General features: G+C 44.4%; 1 protein-coding gene across 4 annotated transcripts in view; it reads left to right on the top strand.

Moving 5' to 3' along the window:
- The window catches only part of RALB (RAS like proto-oncogene B), a 56,038-nt gene that overhangs the window by 28,908 nt on the left and 13,533 nt on the right, over nt 1–13,597 (top strand). The window contains exons 1-2 of one of the 4 annotated variants that reach the window (XM_051624041.1): nt 653–752; nt 5,047–5,142. The exons of 1 other annotated variant lie outside the window; for it this stretch is intronic. The gene's annotated coding sequence lies outside the window, so the exon portion shown is untranslated. Of the gene's footprint in view, nt 1–652; nt 753–5,046; nt 5,143–13,597 lie in introns of those variants that run through there. 2 more of the 4 variants (XM_051624042.1, XM_051624043.1) reach the window with 2 other exon arrangements.

The raw sequence follows: 13,597 nt of genomic DNA, 5'->3' as shown, positions 1-13,597 counted from the left end.
GCTACAACCTCCTGTCAGGCGGGTGCAGGGGGCAACAAGGCCTCCCCTCAGCCTCCGTTTCCCTGGGATGAGCACCCCCCGTTCCCGCAGCCGCCTCTTGTCACGCTGGCGCTCTCGGCCCTTCGCCAGCTCCTCTCCCCTGCTTTGGACACGCTCCAGCATCGAGATGTGCCTCTTGCGTTCGGGGGCGCAGAAGCGAAGACGGGACTCGAGGTGCAGCCTCACCAGGGCCGGCGATGCGCGCTTCCCCGCTCCTGCCGGCCACACGATACCGGCCCGGGCGCGGCTGGCTCTGCGGGCCGCCCGGGCACACCGCGGGCTCGCGCCCAGCGGCTGCTGCCGGACAAGGTGCTTTTCCTGCGGCCGGATTTCCAGCCGCTCTTCCCCAGCCCTGCGGCGGGACCGCGGCGCAGCCCCGCACCGGGCCCCGCCGAACCCCACGCACCCGCCCCGGGCCCCGCCCCCCCGCCCCGGGCCCCGCCCCCCCGGCCCCGGGCCCCGCCCCCCGGCCCAGGCCCCGGGCCCCGCCCCCCCGCCCCGGGCCCCGCCCCCCCGGCCCGGGCCCCGCCCCCCCCGGCCCGGGCCCCGCCCCGCCCCATTGGCCCAGAGCGCCACGTGACGGGCGGGCGCGCGCTCGCGGGGGGCCGGGCCCCGCGCCGACGAGGGCGGAAGTGCGCGGCGGGGGCGCGCGGGCGGCGGCAGCCCCCTGCGCGCGCGGGGCGGCGGTTGGAGGCGCAGCGCGGGGCGCGGAGGTGAGCGGGGGCGGGGGAGGGGGTGTGCGTGTCCGAGGGGCAGCGCGGGCTCCTCCGCGGGCTGCTCGGGAGCTTGGCTGCCCCGGCCCCGCTCGCTCGGTGAAGGGAGGCGGCACCGCCGGGTCCTGGCCGCGGCCCGGGCGGGCCCGAGCCCGCTAGCTGGGAATGGGGCTGAGCCGCCGCCTTCCCGCCTCCCCCGCTTTCTGTGGAGAGGGAGCGGAGGTGTCACCCGCGGGCGCGGGGTGGCCCCTTCCTCCCGGCTGCGCGGGACGAGGGGAGCCTGGCGGGGGCTGCCGCACCGGGACGCGGTCGCTCGGCCTGGGAGGCTCGAGGGGTGAGGAGCGAGGGGATGGCAGCGCCCCGCATGCAGCCCGTGTCCCTGGGCCTGCGTGGCCGCCGGCAGGAAGGGGCGGCCCGCCCGCCCCGCAGCCCCCTCGCCGGGGGGTTTGGCCGCCTCCGGTGCGTCCCGGGGGCGCTGAGGCTGTGGTGGAGTCACCGGAGCTGTGTGGCAGCCGGGACTTGGATGCACAAGTGGGGCTCGGGGGAGGAAAAGGGCGAGGAGAAGCTGGCCTTGAGTGTTAGGTGCTCTGGCGAGTTCCTTCTGTGCAGGCTTCCCTGCCTTTCCTTGGCAGCCCTGGGATAGGTGACAGTGTTTCATCAGTGCGAGATAAATGGAGGGTTTGAGTCAGTCTCAGGTGAACTGGAAGTTTCTGAGGGATCTTGTTTTATCTGGCCGGGTTCTCCGTGTGCTGCTGTTTATTCTCCCTCCAGCCTGATTGCTGTGGACCTTGGAGGAGGAGAAGAGTGCCGTCTGAGTGTGACCTTACCTGGAGGAGGGCAGGGAGAGCATTTGTGAGAGAAAAGCAGCCCAGTCATGCTTCCTGAACAGCTGGGGAGGTCTGACTTTCTGCTGGAGTCCTGTTGAATCAGTTCTGGTCCTAGAACAAGAGACTTAATCTTGACTGCTCCTGGGTATTTTTATGGGGGAGAGGGAGCAGCGAGACTGTACCTGCACTAGGATTAGCTTTGCCTTTTTCAAAATTTGTCTACAGTCTGGTTAGCTTCTTGCTTGTTGAACTGTCCAAACGTTACTTGTCTAGTTCTGAAACCTGTGTCCCTCTTGTGAGGGAGAGGGATGTGCCTTTCTGCTCAAGAGCAACCTCAGAGCCATGATTTTCAGGAAAAAATTGTCTTTTTTTGAAATGCCTTAAACTCTCTTCCTGCCACCCCAGCACTTCCTGGCTGAAGTTAAAAGCTGAGAGAAGTAACAACTGGGAACCAGATTTGCATCTCTTGCAAGTGATTTGCTTGAAGACTGAAAATAAATTTACTCTAGAGAATTTAATAGCATCAGCTCAACCTTACTTGGCAATAGCATCTTTGCAGGTTATTGACTTGCAGCAGACTTATAAAACTTGTTTTAATTGCTTCTGGCCCCTATACACTGAACTTAGATTTTTGCATATGATCAGATGATACAAATTTATCGTGGTACAAGTTTTTGCGTTTACTTCGTGAATTAAATATTTTATTTAAGGAATAGAAGAGTTTTCAGTCTACTCCTGTAAATTTCTTATATTTGATTTTTAGTAGTAAATTGCTGATTGTACATTTCTTTTGGAGTAGGCCAGCTTGCTTGTGTTTTATATGCCTGGAGAAAAGTGAAGCTGACCTATTTTCAGTGGTGTTATATATATGCTGCAGGGATGTCTGATTTAAAGATTTAGCTGGAATACTTTAGAAAAACTCCAAACTGAAAGCTTAATTTGACCAGACGATGCCCTTTTTCGGTCACCCTTTAAAACTCTCAAACTTGTCTCTAATTGTCAGTGCAGTGGTACTGTATACCTGGATAAAAGAGCAGTTGAGACACTTGGATCAAATCAAGGCAGTAGTGATGGGACACTGCCTAGACAACTCAGATGTGCACGATGAAATCCTGGATGATGTAGAGATACTGCAATCTAGTGCCTCTTTCAGGCATTGAGTTCTTTCAACTGCAGCTTAACTGATTAAGTGCCAGCTGTTGTTTGACTAAATGCTGGCTAAAAGGGCTTGCTTGTCTGGGATGTGTTAGGGTGCTGGCTTCACAAGCAACAGAACTGGCCTGTGAACAGAGCAGAAGAGGCCAAGTGATGTAGCAGAACAAACCCTAATGTCATAGTTTGAGAATCTGTTTTGTAGTTTGTTCTTATCGTGTTGCTTTGTAAACTCTGTTCACTTTCCATGCAGCAGATACTTTAACTTGGTAATTTTGTATTAACAAGATTCAAATGCCACATGACTGACTACTGATTAAGTCAATTGCTTTCTGTTACACAATTGATTCATTTGAATTAATGGCCTCTCTTAGCAGAGATACTAAAGGAGCCTGTTTGTCATGACAGCTGTGCAGGCTGAAAGCACTCATGGGAATGCAAGTGCATAGTGGTAGCAAGACAGACAGATAGGTTAGCCTGTGGTTAGTAGGTGTCTTGAGTAGTGATCTTTGGCATTTTGAGTGAAAGGCAGTGGCTGGGGAGGCTACAGAAGTAGATGAACATGAGTCTTGTGAGCTTAGTGCTTTTCACATGCAGTGTGCCTGTCTTGAAGGAACTTTTACTTGATTGACTTACGAAAGGTGCTGATCCTAATTAACAACCAGGCTAGACAGCAACTGTATTCTCAGACTTTCTATCTTGACTTGGAAGTACTGTTCTGCTGATACAAACCTTCAGTTCTTTAGGTTTTCTCTTTTCATCTGCCCTCCACCTCCCTATCTCTGGAAACCCTTCTGCACTGCTGTCAAGCAGTGGTGGTAAGGTTCCATTGCATGGCACTGCAAGGCCTGCAGATTTGGCTGCTTCACTCTCCTTGTGGGAATAACCAACCGACTGTTGCTTTTGTTCTATGATACAATTTATACCTGTCTCTTGATAAGACACCATGGAACAGATATTTTAAAAGTACTTGTTAACAGCTGCCAAAGAGCAATCATTTTGTTGATAGCTCCTTTTAGCCTATTAGACAGGACTAAACAGCTTTCATCCATGTCTGCCCCAGAAATATCAAGTAGTCATGTCATTTCAGCAAGAGAAGTCTGTATAACTTGCGCTTTGTCACTTCATGTTCTTCCAAATACTGCTTTAATGGTAATATTAGAGGATCTGTTTTGTCTCTTGTGCTCAAGATGTGCAAATGCGTTTTTTAAGACCTGTCAAAATAAGAGTCATGAAGTCATGTAATGTGAGAATGTTATTTAGGCTGTTGTGTAAGTAACTACTTGAATCTTTATGGTGACAAAGTGCTTGCTTAGAGCAGTTATTTTCAGTGGTTTTATATGGGATCTTGAGCCCACAGCCTTTTAAAATCTTGCTGAAGTGGTTGAGAGGATTATTAATAATAATAATTATTATTAATAATGGTTAATTACAGAAATATAGGACTTAATGGAAATGCAGTCCCGACTAGGAATCTTTGCAGGATCACAAGTCAAAGACTGAAAAATTGGTCCTGGGATTATAAGCATTTGTTAGTCTTAATCCTGTAAATCGTTACTTTGTGAATTAGCATTGCTGTCAGTTGATGTGATTAGTATGAAATATTTCAGGCTGCTAAAAGTGCAGTGAAACTGGAGGTCTTAATATGTTCTTCTTAATCTTGGAATGTGGTAGAAAGAATCTGAATTCGAAGCATAGAACTGGAAAGCTGAGAACATGCTGAGTTAAGCAAGTGTTGTGATTTTGCTGCTTTCTAGCTCTTCCTTAACATATCTTTACCTGTATTGAAAACAATCGTTCTTCAGAAGAGTACTGGAGACCTAGACTTAGTCCCAACTTTGGGCATGGCTTAGTTCATGTAGGTGGCCACATTAACTAATATTTCCAATTTAGATCTAATATTGATGACAGGGTTGTTTGGGGTTTTTTTTTGCTATCTAGTGGTCTAAATCACAAGTTTTTTGAAGTATCCCACCTTACAGATAAGATTTTTCTAGACTACTGCATTACAGATTATACTCAAAACATGAGAAGGCACTTTAAAAATCCAGTTGTAGGAGCTCCCTGAACTCCCATGTTGCAGAACAATAAAGTGACTTTTGATTTTATTTACAGGAGCTGATTTATAAGTTAGTGCTACCCTGCTCAGCAGGGCACAGTCTTGGGCACCATTGTAACCCAGGCATTTAATGAGTGAAGTGTTCTTAGATCAATGTGCCTCAGTTTTCCAGAAAATAGGTGGTTTTGCTTGTTGGGGAAGCTGCTCCCTGAGTAGAAGTAACTAATTCTAAAGTAGGTATTTATCTCTTCTACAGCCTTTCCACTAAACTGCTGCTGATGTAAGAAGCTTCTCTGTGATGGTCCTCTTTTGCTGTTCCGTCTTCTTGGCTTCCTGTGAGATCCCATTGTGGGTAGGCAAGGAATTCTCATTATTGTAGTCACCAATTGACTGACCTTTTTGGCGGCCTTCTGCTTTTATCTACCATATCATAAAATAGACTAGCCAAGCAATGTAAGGGAATGGTCTTTCAAAGGACAGGCATGTGAGCTTGAAACTGGTGCTATTTCTCATTCTACTTTCTCATTTTCAAAACACATTTTGGGAAGCAATTTAATTTTTCAAACCATTATGCAAGCTTGTTGAGAATTTACATTTAAGTTTGTCTTATGAGGCAAACTAAATTCTGAGTAGGCTTTATGATTTGAATCTGTTCTGAATCTATAATGGAAGGACACCAATTCAAAGAATTACTAGACATAAGTAGGTTGGTGGTGATACTGTACATTTTCATCTGTTTGTAAAACAGATCATACAGTCATCTTGTTTAACTCCGTTCCCCTAAGTAGTCAAAACTGTCTTGTAATAGTATATATCAGTTGATGAGTATGCCTCCTATTATAACCTTGTAAATTAATTGGAAACCTTAGCTAATATGTAGTGTTAGTAATGAAGGACTTGCTGCAAGTTTTCTAGCTCTGCTGTACTGCTTGTGCAAGTTGACAAATAGGCCTTCTGCTTCCGAAGACTCCACAAACCAGATTTGGATCAAATCTATTTCTGGGACGCAGCTTGAATTGTTGAGTTGCTGAGGCTGGAAGACACTTCTGGAAGTGCTCATCCAGCCTCCCATGCTGACTATGCTAATCCTGACCCATAATTTGGTTTATCATCTATCCATCCCTTGGTAAACTTCATGCATTCCTGCTTTTGTCATGGGAAGGGCAGCTGTCCTGCTTTGCCTTCCCGGCCTCTTTCCCAAAGAGCCTGTAGCCATCCACTAACATCCCATAAAGCTCTAACCATGAGACCTATCCCAGTGAGGTTGTAGTCCCTGAAGCTACACACAGACACCCCCAATGTCTCCTCTTTGTTCCCTGTTGCATATGCCTTAGTGTACAGAAGCACCCTGTTGTGCTGACTTCCCAGGAAAAGCATGAGACTTACGAGATGAGCTGGCTGTGTATTGAAATAGTAGGGTTTTTTTTCTGGTAACGTGCTCTGTGGGGAGAGGAAATGTCTCAAAGATCACAGAAGGATGAATGTATAGTTTGTATTCTGCATGGGTTCTGTATTTTCATGTCACCTGGTTGCGTGCTGGGTCGTAAGGTAAAGTGTCCTGAACTACATGTGTACTAATGTGCAAGTGATTCTGAGTTAAATCTGTCATCTAAAACCAGAGTGATCAGCAAGCATGTTACTCTTTCTTCTCATGCCACTCTTTCTTCTACAGCACTTTAGAGTCTCTGTGGTTGGAGAGCGTGTGTTTAGCTGAAGTTGCTTCTATAGGGGGTAGGCAGAGCATGAGGGAGACCAAGGATGACACTTTTCCCATAAGGGAAATTCTCCACAGCTTTTTAGTTTTATTAGCTTTACAGTTACAGTAGAGATACTGAAACTGAATGTGACCCCTGTACTGGTGTAACATTCCAGTCTCCATTTAAGGATAGAAATTCTGCTTTTGGCTTTGAGGTAAAACGTGTGAATATAGTAGACTGGAACACTACGTGGCTTTTTGCTATTTAAAACATCTGTTCTTAGTCTAGTAGAAAAGTACCTTCTTGTATGTGCTGACTACCTTGGTATGATATTAATTTTTCCTGATTGGGGAAACTGCAGTGAAGAAATCTGTTTAAAGGAGACTTGACAGAGCAACTGCATTATGAATAACAAGTAATTATCTGAAGTACTAAATGCTACAATTGTTGCTTTGCGTGATGCAAATGTATTGATTGGAAGATGGTGAAAAGGTTCAGTGCTTGGCACTTGTGTGGTGTGCCTGACTGAAGGAGCTTAGTGACTCATGGTATACATCTGTGAACCCTTCAGTTAAGTGCTTAAAATAGTGGAAGGACTTTCAGAGGCTACAGGGAGATAATTCCCCATAGTGCCTAGGGAGCTGGGACTCCCATGGTTAAGAGTAAATTCAAAGTAGGGGTTTATTACTTGCGTACCTCCATCAAATGTGAACACATCAGTGGCTTATTTCTCCCCAAATGGAGATGAGAACATGAGACATTAATGTCAGTTTAGGAGCAAGGAATGTGATTGTATGGACAGAGACTGTTGCTTCTATTGGTAGTACCTAAGCCAAACGAAATAAACTTCTAATTTATCCCAGGCATCTAGTTCACTGGGGAAACTGAAGACAGAATGATCTAGTAAGATCAGTCTTCTGGGGGAACAGTGGTCACAGCTCATTGCCTGTCTGCAGTGTCCAGTGCCATATTTGCAAGACCATGTGGTAGCTCTGACAGCTCAAGGGTTGGAATGAGGGGAGGAATCTTGGCTGGTAACAATTCATGAGAGCTGAAGAATGAAATCCTGCAATTCCGTAGTGTGCTTGTGGCTGAATTGGTGTTTCACAGAATCACAGAATGTTAGGGGTTGGACGGGACTGCTGAAGACCATTTAGTCCAACTCCCCTGCCAGAGCAGGACCAAAAAAACTAGAGCAGATCACTCAAAGGCAGGTCTTGAAAGTCTCCAGAGAAGGAGACTCTGCAGCTTCTCTGGGGAGACTGTTCCAGTGCTCTGTAATCCTCACAGTAAAGAAGTTCTGCCTCATTTTGAGGTGTAACTTCCTGTGCTCGTGTTTGAATCCATTGCCCCTCGTCCTATCACAGGCCACAGGTGAAAAGAGGTTGCCCCCGCCTTCTTGATGCCCAGCCCTCATGTATTTATAGACATTAGTTAGACCCCCCCTCGGTCTTCTCCTCTCTAGACTGAGAAGACCCAAGTCTCTTAGGCTTTCCTTGTAAGGCAGGTGTTCCAGTCCCTTAATCATCCTCGTAGCCCTGGTATTTGTTTGAATTTGCTAGGTAGTCTTAGTGGCAACTTCCTTGAGGTTCCCACAGCTGCAGCTTATCCAGTGAAGTAACTGAAACAATGTCGTAACCTTATACTGATGTAGTATTTGAATCTTAGGTTATTGTAAACTCATGTGTCACTTAAGATACTGCATGAGTGGAGATACTTGACTTGTCTGTTCTATTTGTTAAACTCTCAGTTACCTGACAAAATTGGTATTAGATTGACCATCTGTAGCATGACATTCTCTTGGCAGTGGTTTGGTAGACTTGGTGTGTGCTGTGTATCAAAGATAAGCGTGCTTCTGCGCATGGACGAGCTTTCAAAGGAAGCACAGTCAAAATATGTCTTGCAAGTCAATGAGAGTGAGTACAACTCTGCCCAAGTGTAATTTTTTTTTTTTGTATGAGCCTAATTGACTAGTGTGAGAAATGGTGTCATAATCCACTCTAATTAAGCAACTAGACAGCTACCACCACAGTAACAAACTCTTAACATAGTAATACTCAGTCTTTGTTTTTGTGGAAGATATCTGCCAGGTTCCCTGACAGGTTCTGGCTAGGATAAGAGCAGTGTGGTAAATCTATCTCTTCTATAGTCAGTCTGCAGTGTGTCTCCTGGGCATTGCTAGTAGACTTGGAAGCTTCCTGGAAGTACTTGGAAAGGTCTAACTGGGTATCTCCGTGTAGAATTGTTTTTTGTTGTAATGGCACTAGTGTCTTATGACCTCCACTTCAGTTAACACTACCTTGTTGAAATAAAAGAATATCCTCTGCTTGATGCTCCATACAATCTGCTAGTTGCTCTGCTCTGAATAAGGAAAATGGGATGGTGGTTTCTTTTTTTCCCATAAATCTGTATATAACTGTGGTGTTATCTGTGAAAGAGTGAGGAAATTTTAATTGGAAATTGAATAACTTGTAACTACATTTATCTAAACACCTTTTGTGCAAGAGTTCAGGGAGACTGTGATGGATTGGGACCCTCCCTGAGGTACCTCACCTCTTGGGATAAGTGCCACTTTAGGGTGGTGCTACATACTCCATGGGGTGTGTGTATTTGTGAGCGTAATGCACCTGTTGCTCTTCTGGTGAAGAAAAGAGAGACTACTATTAGGGAAAGGAAGCAGCATGTCTTGTGCTTATCTGGTTCATCATTGTTGACCTGGAACACATACCTATGTGACAAGATGATACAATAACATGGCAGAGCTGGAGGGTTGCACCTAGTTAAGCAAGCAGGATGCAAGGCTGTTGTTTGAATCTGAAAGGGCAGGTATAATACTAACAGCACGGTAGAACTGCAGTTTTAACACCAAAACCACACCATCTGTAGAAAACAATCTCAAAGGTCTTTAAAGACCAGAAAAGGTAAAAACCCTATTAAACATGGCCCCAGTTGCTGCGCAGCTTCTGTGGGCTTAAAAGGACAGTTTCACTTGGATTAGTTAAGAGTGGAAAAGTGACTGGAGTAACCCAGCTCTAAAAGGCAGAGTATTCTATAGACAGTGGTTTAAGTTGTTCTACAAGGTTCTCAAGTGTGGTAGTGTCTTGAGTCAAAGGTGCTTGTTCTGAAATTCCTTACAGCTCTAAAAGAGTGACAGTTCTCATTGACAGTGCTGTGGGGACAAAACTTCTTCTTTGGCACTTATCAGGAGGGATAACTTTAGTTAGATCTCTCTGCCTTATTGCTGTCACATCTTCCTCATGTATTTGTTAGTGTCGCTGGAGCTGACACTGTGTCCAGGACAGAAATTCAAACTTCCAGATAGTGATGATCTCCTGAAGGCACAGTAGCATGGTAGGTATCTCTGTGCCTTGGCAGAGTAATGAGTGGTATTTTCTGACATTATAGCAGCATGAATACAAGCTGAGCAATGTCACAGTTGACTTGTTAACACAGATTTTAATCTCTGTGCTCTCTGTGGAAAGTTAATGCATGCTGGAATTCTGGCAGTTTTCCCAGTATTACATTGTCTCTTTTTTTTCTAATCCCTATTAGGATCTATAAGGATTCCTGTAGGGGAAACTGCCAGTTTATTTCCTTCCTCTGTGAGGAAGTCTGGGTAGAGATGACTCACCTAATGACTGTAGGGGTACAGCTCTCTGTAGACAATTTCCATGCATCATATCCTAGGAGGGTTCACCTTGAGAGTAGTATGGTTCAGTAGATAAAGTGGAACAGCAGTAGAGACAACTGTTAGCTTCTCTTCTGGCAGGTATTTCCAAGGCTTTGTAAGCATTCAGTATACATGAATTTAGCACAAACGGATTAGTGTCATCCATCCACTTATATAGGTGACTAGCAGATTGCAGTTGTACAAATGCATTACTACACAACCAAGTAGCTGCATTTGCAGTTACTGGGCTTAATTTTGAGGCTAGCTGTTTGTTTTCTTTAAGCAGGAATCAACTTGGTATCCATAGCAAAGTCTTAGCTTGGTAGCAAACTGGAAAAGGCTTTTGTTTAACTCTGTCCTCTTATTCTAATAGTCTCTTTAATACTGCCTTCCATGACTCCTCCCTTTGTTGGTTGAATGGTCTTTGTATTTATAAAGACTAATGAGAAAAACAGTCACTGCTTTATTGAGCTGGGATATGCAGATTCCTACCTAAGCACTCTGTGCCTGTGACAAAAATAGAATCTTTGTAATGAAATAGGCATTTTACACAGATCTGTAAAGTTGCCTCAAGACCAAAATGAAGGAGCAGAAATAAGGCTTGCATTCTAATGTCTGTATTCAAGCTCTAATTAGAATGTCTTGCAAGGCTTTATGGACTGCATGTGACTGCAGTATTGCAGAACAGTGCTCTGTTGGGATACCTGTATGCAATGGTCATCTCTTGATTCAGTTATGTGGCTGTTGATAATGTTAACTTTATATGATGACCTTTGCAACCTTATTTAGTCAAACGTAGATAAAAATAATTTTTGGAGGTGCTGCAGTTCCTGACAAGTACTGTAAAGGCAGTCCTTTCTCCTCTGTGCTTAGCTACTGATCAGAAACAAGTTACTCAGATGTTTTTCTTCCACTCTAAGAAAATTCTAAAAGACCTCAAGATATTTAAGTCCCTTAGAAACAGGGATATATATGCATTTGCCTGTATTTTGCTTCACTGTTAAGATCTGACTTCAGTTTAAAGGATTGCTTTAAACTGGTACTCCTCTCATGCTCAGATGGAGTCCTTCCTGTGACTAAATCTTTGAGGGTTTCATCGAAGTATATAACCTTGCTTCAGACTTGGATAGAATTTAAGTCAAATTTTTGTTGGACATCAAGATTATTCTAGGCAATATTGATACTAGCATGTTAAAATATTGTGTGTTTATTTGTAATGAATAATCTAGAATGGTCCTGTACTAAATGATGTGAGAGGGCATATATTAAAGATTTTTGTTTAGTGAGTGAATGCCTGCTGCTGTCAGCTTTCTGAGCTATAATGATGCATTTATCAAAAAATTCATAAGCAAAGTTGAGCTGCATTTGACAAGGATGGTAGGGATGCAGTGTGGTGAGTATATACAGGTATTTCATAGTTGAAGTAGATCACTATTTTGGGGACCCAGATATGAAAGTAGTCTTAAAGAGTGGAGTTGTCCCACGTTTAGCTATAACCTGTTGCAAAGAACAGTGTGCTAGACTTTGTAGGTTGCAAGGGTAATAATTGGTTTAAGTAGCAATGCATTTGGGAGTCTCCTGTTCATGATCTTATTGTTCATAACTGCATGTGTCAGGAAAACACTGGAAGCCTTGGTATATTAAGTTCACACTTCTAAAGATAACTGTATCTTATTAAACAGTTTTAATCTAAGTGGAGAGCTGAAGATGACTTTGCATGCAAATGTGTGAAATTGTGGAAAGTAAAATATGATAGGAAGACTTAAGATCACTAGCAGGGATTCTTAATTTTAACTGGCTGGTATCCAGTGGCTGGATGTCTGATGCTATTGATAGTGTTAGAAAATTTTAGTGTGATTTTTGGCTCCCAGTGTGGATAACTGCTTCCTTGTGCATGGGGTACAGGGAGGACACCTCATCAGAAGTAAATTAAAAATGCTGCCTTTAGGCTGCATATGGTATGCTGCAGATAAGCAAGTCTTAGGCACTCTCCTGCAGTACAAGTTCATTGTACAGGCTAACATCCTAGTTGTTTTTTGTGTTGAATTAGTAACTCATTCCATTGTTTGAAACTCGTGTAATGTAAGCTTGTAGCTTTCAGTAAATCAAGTAAATTGTGTTCATTCTGTGGTTTCTCCCATAACATTTAGTGGTGTGGCTGTTGCCACTTCTTCCAACAAGGATCCAATGTGTAAAGAGTATGTGTATCGAGTAAGGCAGATCCTTGTCCTGAATTATTACTTTTCTTTCTGATGTTATAAAGTATTAAGTTTTCCAAATGCATTCCTTATCTTTGCAACAGTGAGTCTACTAATAGGTCTTGCATAGAGACAAAAAATACCTGATTATCAAAACCAAATCTCAGTCTTGTTTCACTCCAACACTCAGCCCAGACACTGCAGCCTGGTGTCAGCTGCACCAGTACATGTCTGAGGAGCCTGGTGTGAACAGCAGCAGGGAACTTGCCCAAAGCTGCAGCAATATAAGTAACCTTTTGGCTGCTAAAGTTCTGCCTTCTTTGGCCTTGGTTCTACAGGCTGCTTTTCTTCCTTCACATCAGCACTGGCACTGAGGCACGTGACTGGCAGAGCCAGTCAGCAGTGCTGAGTGGCTCTCCTGCAGGAGGAGATGGTCTTGAACAGCCAGGGACAAGGGAGTGGGGACCAAGGGAGAGAGGATGGTAATAGCAGCATTGGGTGATGCACATGGGGGCTGTGAAACTGCTGCACCAACCTGCACTAAATGGATTTCTTGATATGATTAAGCATGGCCCAGAAAAATCTGTAGCCATAATTGGGAAGGTAGAAACACCCAGTAGGACATGGGGAAGAATACAAACATATCCCACGTGGGAATTTCTGCTGAACACAATTTCTGTTTAGCTTGAAAACCAGTAACTGGAGGTGTGCCAAGAGGTATGATACCAGCACAGTGAAAGAAGATAGACTAGTGTTGTTTCTTTTAGCCTGTATATCTTAACATTTTCAGTAGCATTAAATATACCACTTAATCTCCAATGCGCTGTTTTGTTGGATTTTTTAAATACTTAAATTACCAGTTGGAGCATTTACAGTCCATTGAAAGCTAATGAAGTTTCAGTACTTAAATATTTGCTGGCTAACCTCAGAACAGCTGAGGAGCTCTTACAGTTCATAGCTCAGTGAGATTGTTAATTAGTTTTGTGATCCAGGGAATTTCTGTGGCTGCATTCTTGCAGGCATATCACAGAAACACCTCAAAGGCTCTAATTCATATTCTGATAACAGAAGATCACTAAAATTCTGTTGCAAAACTTTGTTCTTTCTGTGCTTGCTTTTGATGATATGATATGTAAGTCTTTAATAGGTGGAATCCTTAGTTTTTCCTTTAAAGTTTTGTGTCTGAAGTGTTTCACAGAGCTCCTCTGTCAAGCTGGTGGGCTAAGGGTTTCTAGAATCCTG

The sequence above is a fragment of the Apus apus genome, chromosome 6, assembly GCF_020740795.1.
Source record: "Apus apus isolate bApuApu2 chromosome 6, bApuApu2.pri.cur, whole genome shotgun sequence".
NCBI lineage: Eukaryota > Metazoa > Chordata > Aves > Apodiformes > Apodidae > Apus > Apus apus.
Note: the sequence above shows the minus strand (reverse complement) of the source record. Positions and strands in the feature narration are given on the sequence as shown.